Source organism: Siphateles boraxobius, unplaced genomic scaffold (assembly GCF_051911475.1).
Source record: "Siphateles boraxobius isolate OS27281-9 unplaced genomic scaffold, OSU_SipBor_1 143, whole genome shotgun sequence".
In the NCBI taxonomy this organism is placed as follows: domain Eukaryota; kingdom Metazoa; phylum Chordata; class Actinopteri; order Cypriniformes; family Leuciscidae; genus Siphateles; species Siphateles boraxobius.
Window position 1 is genome coordinate 685,001 of NW_027508748.1, and position 7,500 is coordinate 692,500.

At 40.5% G+C, this 7,500-nt stretch overlaps 14 non-coding genes across 14 annotated transcripts in view; all 14 read right to left on the reverse strand.

Moving 5' to 3' along the window:
* Nucleotides 1-228: 228 nt before the first annotated feature.
* trnaa-ugc (transfer RNA alanine (anticodon UGC)) lies at nt 229-300 on the reverse strand. Its single transcript has one exon. It is a non-coding gene; the product is annotated as a tRNA-Ala (tRNA).
* A 256-nt stretch (nt 301-556) lies between these two features.
* Nucleotides 557-628, reverse strand: trnaa-ugc (transfer RNA alanine (anticodon UGC)). The gene has a single exon. It is a non-coding gene; the product is annotated as a tRNA-Ala (tRNA).
* Nucleotides 629-1,897: 1,269 nt separating this feature from the next.
* Nucleotides 1,898-1,969, reverse strand: trnaa-ugc (transfer RNA alanine (anticodon UGC)). The gene has a single exon. It is a non-coding gene; the product is annotated as a tRNA-Ala (tRNA).
* Nucleotides 1,970-2,225: 256 nt separating this feature from the next.
* Nucleotides 2,226-2,297, reverse strand: trnaa-ugc (transfer RNA alanine (anticodon UGC)). Its single transcript has one exon. It is a non-coding gene; the product is annotated as a tRNA-Ala (tRNA).
* Nucleotides 2,298-3,894: 1,597 nt separating this feature from the next.
* trnaa-ugc (transfer RNA alanine (anticodon UGC)) lies at nt 3,895-3,966 on the reverse strand. The gene has a single exon. It is a non-coding gene; the product is annotated as a tRNA-Ala (tRNA).
* A 93-nt stretch (nt 3,967-4,059) lies between these two features.
* On the reverse strand, nt 4,060-4,131 carry trnaa-ugc (transfer RNA alanine (anticodon UGC)). Its single transcript has one exon. It is a non-coding gene; the product is annotated as a tRNA-Ala (tRNA).
* A 596-nt stretch (nt 4,132-4,727) lies between these two features.
* Nucleotides 4,728-4,799, reverse strand: trnaa-ugc (transfer RNA alanine (anticodon UGC)). The gene has a single exon. It is a non-coding gene; the product is annotated as a tRNA-Ala (tRNA).
* Nucleotides 4,800-5,055: 256 nt separating this feature from the next.
* trnaa-ugc (transfer RNA alanine (anticodon UGC)) lies at nt 5,056-5,127 on the reverse strand. The gene has a single exon. It is a non-coding gene; the product is annotated as a tRNA-Ala (tRNA).
* Nucleotides 5,128-5,549: 422 nt separating this feature from the next.
* trnaa-cgc (transfer RNA alanine (anticodon CGC)) lies at nt 5,550-5,621 on the reverse strand. Its single transcript has one exon. It is a non-coding gene; the product is annotated as a tRNA-Ala (tRNA).
* Nucleotides 5,622-6,602: 981 nt separating this feature from the next.
* trnaa-cgc (transfer RNA alanine (anticodon CGC)) lies at nt 6,603-6,674 on the reverse strand. Its single transcript has one exon. It is a non-coding gene; the product is annotated as a tRNA-Ala (tRNA).
* A 91-nt stretch (nt 6,675-6,765) lies between these two features.
* Nucleotides 6,766-6,837, reverse strand: trnaa-cgc (transfer RNA alanine (anticodon CGC)). The gene has a single exon. It is a non-coding gene; the product is annotated as a tRNA-Ala (tRNA).
* Nucleotides 6,838-7,129: 292 nt separating this feature from the next.
* On the reverse strand, nt 7,130-7,201 carry trnaa-ugc (transfer RNA alanine (anticodon UGC)). The gene has a single exon. It is a non-coding gene; the product is annotated as a tRNA-Ala (tRNA).
* A 93-nt stretch (nt 7,202-7,294) lies between these two features.
* On the reverse strand, nt 7,295-7,366 carry trnaa-cgc (transfer RNA alanine (anticodon CGC)). Its single transcript has one exon. It is a non-coding gene; the product is annotated as a tRNA-Ala (tRNA).
* Nucleotides 7,367-7,459: 93 nt separating this feature from the next.
* Nucleotides 7,460-7,500, reverse strand: part of trnaa-ugc (transfer RNA alanine (anticodon UGC)) — a 72-nt gene continuing 31 nt past the window's right edge. The window contains exon 1 of the tRNA in view: nt 7,460-7,500. This exon is cut by the window's right edge and continues 31 nt beyond it. This is a non-coding gene — a tRNA (tRNA-Ala).

The following is a 7,500-nucleotide window of genomic DNA, read 5'->3' on the forward strand; positions in this document are numbered from 1 at the left end:
ATACATATGCAGTTCAGATGTTTAAGAAACAGGGAGAGAAATTAATGGAAAGCTCCATATTGCTTGGAGATGCTGGGGATTGAACCCAGGACCTCATACATGCAAAGCATGCAGTCTACCACTGAGCTACAACCACTGCATCAACTGTTGTATTCTCTTGTTTAAATAATATCTTTATGCACGATACCTGTGTAATATATGGCTTTGACTTAAAAGTCCAGCATTACTTGGAGAAGCTGGGGATTGAACCCAGGACCTCATACATGCAAAACATGCGCTCTACCAGTGAGCTACATCCCCTGCTGTGGCTGTTGTGTTTCTCTTGTTTAAACAATATCTTTATGCACGATGCCTGTGTGATATATGACTTTGACTTAAAAGTCCAGCATTACTTGGAGAAGCTGGGAATTGTACCCAGGACCTCATACATGCAATGCACTCGCTCTACCACTGAGCTGCATCCCCTGCTGCGGCTCTTGTGTTTCTCTTGTTTAAACAATATCTTTATGCACGATACCTGTGATGTATGGCTTTGACTTAAAAGTCTAACATCTCATGGAGATGCTGGGGATTGAACCCAGGACCTCATACATGCAAAGCATGCGCTCAACCACTGAGCTACATCCCCTGCTGTGGTTTTTGCATTTCTCCTGTTTAAACAATATCTTTATGCACGATGCCTGTGTGATATATGACTTTGACTTAAAAGTCCAGCATTACTTGGAGAAGCTGGGGATTGAACCCAGGACCTCATACATGCGAAGCGTGCACTCTACTACTTAGCTACATCCCCTGCTGTGGCTGTTGTGTTTCTCTTGTTTAAACAATATCTTTATGCACGATGCCTGTGTGATGTATGGCTTTGACTTAAAAGTCTAACATTGCTTGAAGATTGAACCCAGGACCTCATACATGCGAAAATAAGTGTTTTTTTTTTTTTACTTACATGTATCTTTAAATCAAAATTTATAGTTGATAAAGGTCAACACTGGAATGAGTACATGCAGTTCAGATATTTAAGAAACAGTTAAAGAACCCCATTGCTTGGAGATACAACCCAGGACTTCATACATGCAAAGCATGCACCCTACCACTGAGCTACATCACCTCAAAATGGTAAGTGTGTTCTGTTATTTACTTATATGTACCTGTAAATCAAAATTTATAGTTGATAAAGGTCAACACTGGAATGCATACATATGCAGTTCAGATGTTTAAGAAACAGTTAAAGAACCACATTGCTTGGAGATGCTGAACCCAGGACCTCATAAATTTTGTACCTGTAAATCAAAATTTATAGTTGATAAAGGTCAACACTGGAATGCAGACATATGCAGTTCAGATGTTTAAGAAACAGTTGAAGAACCCCATTGCTTGGAGATGCTGAACCCAGGACCTCATACATGCAAGGCTGCACTCTACCATTGAGCTGCATCCCCTCATTATGATAAGCGTGTTCTGTTATGTACTTACATATACATGTTTAAGAAACAGGGAAAGAACCATATTGCTTGGAGAGGCTGTGGATTGAACCTAAGACCTCATACATGTGAAGCATGCGCTCTACCATTGAGCTGCATCCCCTCAAAATGGTAAGTTGGTTCTGCTTTTTACTTCCATGTATCTTTAAATCAAAATTTATAGTTGATAAAGGTCAACACTTCAATGAATACATATGCAGTTCAGATGTTTAAGAAACAGGGAGAGAAATTAATGGAAAGCTCCATATTGCTTGGAGATGCTGGGGATTGAACCCAGGACCTCATACATGCAAAGCATGCAGTCTACCACTGAGCTACAACCACTGCATCAACTGTTGTATTCTCTTGTTTAAATAATATCTTTATGCACGATACCTGTGTAATATATGGCTTTGACTTAAAAGTCCAGCATTACTTGGAGAAGCTGGGGATTGAACCCAGGACCTCATACATGCAAAACATGCGCTCTACCAGTGAGCTACATCCCCTGCTGTGGCTGTTGTGTTTCTCTTGTTTAAACAATATCTTTATGCACGATGCCTGTGTGATATATGACTTTGACTTAAAAGTCCAGCATTACTTGGAGAAGCTGGGAATTGTACCCAGGACCTCATACATGCAATGCACTCGCTCTACCACTGAGCTGCATCCCCTGCTGCGGCTCTTGTGTTTCTCTTGTTTAAACAATATCTTTATGCACGATACCTGTGATGTATGGCTTTGACTTAAAAGTCTAACATCTCATGGAGATGCTGGGGATTGAACCCAGGACCTCATACATGCAAAGCATGCGCTCAACCACTGAGCTACATCCCCTGCTGTGGTTTTTGCATTTCTCCTGTTTAAACAATATCTTTATGCACGATGCCTGTGTGATATATGACTTTGACTTAAAAGTCCAGCATTACTTGGAGAAGCTGGGGATTGAACCCAGGACCTCATACATGCGAAGCGTGCACTCTACTACTTAGCTACATCCCCTGCTGTGGCTGTTGTGTTTCTCTTGTTTAAACAATATCTTTATGCACGATGCCTGTGTGATGTATGGCTTTGACTTAAAAGTCTAACATTGCTTGAAGATTGAACCCAGGACCTCATACATGCGAAAATAAGTGTTTTTTTTTTTTTACTTACATGTATCTTTAAATCAAAATTTATAGTTGATAAAGGTCAACACTGGAATGAGTACATGCAGTTCAGATATTTAAGAAACAGTTAAAGAACCCCATTGCTTGGAGATACAACCCAGGACCTCATACATGCAAAGCATGCACCCTACCACTGAGCTACATCACCTCAAAATGGTAAGTGTGTTCTGTTATTTACTTATATGTACCTGTAAATCAAAATTTATAGTTGATAAAGGTCAACACTGGAATGCATACATATGCAGTTCAGATGTTTAAGAAACAGTTAAAGAACCACATTGCTTGGAGATGCTGAACCCAGGACCTCATAAATTTTGTACCTGTAAATCAAAATTTATAGTTGATAAAGGTCAACACTGGAATGCATACATATGCAGTTCAGATGTTTAAGAAACAGTTGAAGAACCCCATTGCTTGGAGATGCTGAACCCAGGACCTCATACATGCAAGGCTGCACTCTACCATTGAGCTGCATCCCCTCATTATGATAAGCGTGTTCTGTTATGTACTTACATATACATGTTTAAGAAACAGGGAAAGAACCATATTGCTTGGAGAGGCTGTGGATTGAACCTAAGACCTCATACATGTGAAGCATGCGCTCTACCATTGAGCTGCATCCCCTCAAAATGGTAAGTTGGTTCTGCTTTTTACTTCCATGTATCTTTAAATCAAAATTTATAGTTGATAAAGGTCAACACTTCAATGAATACATATGCAGTTCAGATGTTTAAGAAACAGGGAGAGAAATTAATAGAAAGCTCCATATTGCTTGGAGATGCTGGGGATTGAACCCAGGACCTCATAGATGCAAAGCATGCAGTCTACCACTGAGCTACAACCACTGCTTCAACTGTTGTATTCTCTTGTTTAAATAATATCTTTATGCACGATACCTGTGTAATATATGGCTTTGACTTAAAAGTCCAGCATTACTTGGAGAAGCTGGGGATTGAACCCAGGACCTCATACATGCAAAACATGCGCTCTACCAGTGAGCTGCATCCCCTGCTGTGGCTGTTGTGTTTCTCTTGTTTAAACAATATCTTTATGCACGATGCCTGTGTGATATATGACTTTGACTTAAAAGTCCAGCATTACTTGGAGAAGCTGGGGATTGTACCCAGGACCTCATAGATGCAATGCACTCGCTCTACCACTGAGCTGCATCCCCTGCTGCGGCTTTTGTGTTTCTCTTGTTTAAACAATATCTTTATGCACGATACCTGTGATGTATGGCTTTGACTTAAAAGTCTAACATCTCATGGAGATGCTGGGGATTGAAGCCAGGATCTCATACATGCAAAGCATGCGCTCAACCACTGAGCTACATCCCCTGCTGTGGTTTTTGCATTTCTCCTGTTTAAACAATATCTTTATGCACGATGCCTGTGTGATATATGACTTTGACTTAAAAGTTCAGCATTACTTGGAGAAGCTGGGGATTGAACCCAGGACCTCATACATGCAAAGCATGCGCTCTACCACTGAGCTACATCCCCTGCTGTGGCTTTCGTGTTTCTCTTTTTTAAACAATATCTTTATGCACGATGCCTGTGTGATATATGGCTTTGACTTAAAAGTCTAACATTGTTTGGAGATGCTGTGGATTGAATCCAGGACCTCATACATGCGAAGCGTGCACTCTACTACTTAGCTACATCCCCTGCTGTGGCTGTTGTGTTTCTCTTGTTTAAACAATATCTTTATGCACGATGCCTGTGTGATGTATGGCTTTGACTTAAAAGTCTAACATTGCTTGTAGATTGAACCCAGGATCTCATACATGCGAAAATAAGTGTGTTCTTTTTTTTACTTACATGTATCTTTAAATCAAAATTTATAGTTGATAAAGGTCAACACTGGAATGAGTACATGCAGTTCAGATATTTAAGAAACAGTTAAAGAACCCCATTTCTTGGAGATACAACCCAGGACCTCATACATGCAAAGCATGCACACTACCACTGAGCTACATCACCTCAAATTGGTAAGTGTGTTCTGTTATTTACTTATATGTACCTGTAAATCAAAATTTATAGTTGATAAAGGTCAACACTGGAATGCATACATATGCACTTAAAAGTCCAGCATTACTTGGAGAAGCTGGGGATTGAACCCAGGACCTCATACATGCAAAACATGCGCTCTACCAGTGAGCTACATCCCCTGCTGTGGCTGTTGTGTTTCTCTTGTTTAAACAATATCTTTATGCACGATGCCTGTGTGATATATGACTTTGACTTAAAAGTCCAGCATTACTTGGAGAAGCTGGGGATTGTACCCAGGACCTCATACATGCAATGCACTCGCTCTACCACTGAGCTGCATCCCCTGCTGCGGCTCTTGTGTTTCTCTTGTTTAAACAATATCTTTATGCACGATACCTGTGATGTATGGTTTTGACTTAAAAGTCTAACATCTCATGGAGATGCTGGGGATTGAAGCCAGGACCTCATACATGCAAAGCATGCGCTCTACCACTGAGCTACATCCCCTGCTGTGGTTTTTGCATTTCTCCTGTTTAAACAATATCTTTATGCACGATGCCTGTGTGATATATGACTTTGACTTAAAAGTCCAGCATTACTTGGAGAAGCTGGGGATTGAACCCAGGACCTCATACATGCAAAGCATGCAGTCTACCACTGAGCTACAACCACTGCTTCAACTGTTGTATTCTCTTGTTTAAATAATATCTTTATGCACGATACCTGTGTAATATATGGCTTTGACTTAAAAGTCCAGCATTACGTGGAGAAGTTGGGTATTGCACCCAGGACCTCATACATGCAAAGCATACACTCTACCAGTGAGCTACATCCCCTGCTGTGGTTTTTGCATTTCTCCTGTTTAAACAATATCTTTATGCACGATGCCTGTGTGATATATTTTTTTTTCTTAAAAGTCTAACATTGCTTGGAGATGCTGGGGATTGAACCCAGGACCTCATACATGCGAAGCATGCGCTCTACCACTGAGCTACATCCCCTGCTGTGGTTGTTGCATTTCTCCGGTTTAAACAATATCTTTATGCACAATGCCTGTGTGATATATGACTTTGACTTAAAAGTCCAGCATTACTTGGAGAAGCTGGGGATTGAATCCAGGACCTCATACATGCGAACCATGCGCTCTAACACTGAGCTACATCCCCTGCTGTGGCAGATGTGTTTCTCTTGATTAAACAATATCTTTATGCACGATGCCTGTGTGATGTATGGCTTTGAATTAAAGTCTAACATTGCTTGAAGATTGAACCCAGGACCTCATACATGCGAAAATAAGTGTGTTCTTTTTTTTACTTACATGTATCTTTAAATCAAAATTTATAGTTGATAAAGGTCAACACTGGAATGAATACATGCAGTTCAGATGTTTAAGAAACAGTTAAAGAACCCCATTGCTTGGAAATGCAACCCAGGACCTCATACATGCAAAGCATGCACCCTACCACTGAGCTACATCACCTCAAAATGGTAAGTGTGTTCTGTTATTTACTTACATGTACCTGTAAATCAAGATTTATAGTTGATAAAGGTCAACACTGGAATGCATACATATGCAGTTCAGATGTTTAAGAAACAGTTAAAGAACCCCATTGCTTGGAGATGCTGGGGAGATTGAACCCAGGACCTCGTACATGCAAGGCTGCACTCTACTATTGAGCTGCATCCCCTCATTATGATAAGCGTGTTCTGTTATGTACTTACATATACATGTTTAAGAAACAGGGAAAGAACCATATTGCTTGGAGAGGCTGGGGATTGAACCTAGGACCTCATACATGTGAAGCATGCGCTCTACCATTGAGCTGCATCCCCTCAAAATGGTAAGTTGGTTCTGCTTTTTACTTCCATGTATCTTTAAATTAAAATTTATAGTTGATAAAGGTCAACACTTCAATGAATACATATGCAGTTCAGATGTTTAAGAAACAGGGAGAGAAATTAATGGAAAGCTCCATATTGCTTGGAGATGCTGGGGAATGAACCCAGGACCTCATACATGCGAAGCATGCGCTCTCCCACTGAGCTACATCCACTGCTCCAACTGTTGTATTTCTCTTGTTTAAATAATATCTTTATGCACAATGCCTATGTGATATGGCTTTGACTTAAAAGTCCAACATTGCATGGAGAAGCTGGGGATTGAACCCAGGACCTCATACATGCGAAACATTCGCTCTACCACTGAGCTACATCCCCTCATTATGATAAGCGTGTTCTGTTATTTACTTGGATGTACCTTTAAATCAAAATTTATAGGTGATAAAGGGCAACACTGGAATGCATACATATGCAGTTCAGATGTTTCAGAAACAGTTAAAGAACCCCATTGCTTGGAAGATTGAACCCAGGACCTCATACATGCAAAGCATGCAGTCTACCACTGAGCTACAACCACTGCTTCAACTGTTGTATTTCTCTTGTTTAAATAGTATCTTTATGCACGATACCTGTGTAATATATGGCTTTGACTTAAAAGTCCAGCATTACTTGGAGAAGCTGGGTATTGCACCCAGGACCTCATATATGCAAAGCATGCGCTCTACCACTGAGCTACATCCCCTACTGTTGCTGTTGTGTTTCTCTTGTTTAAACAATATCTTTATGCACGATGCCTGTGTGATATATTTTTTTTTCTTAAAAGTTTAACATTGCTTGGAGATGCTGGGGATTGAACCCAGGACCTCATACATGCGAAGCATGCGCTCTACCACTGAGCTACATCCCCTGCTGTGGTTGTTGCATTTCTCCTGTTTAAACAATATCTTTATGCACAATGCCTGTGTGATATATGACTTTGACTTAAAAGTCCAGCATTACTTGGAGAAGCTGGGGATTGAACCCAGGACCTCATACATGCAA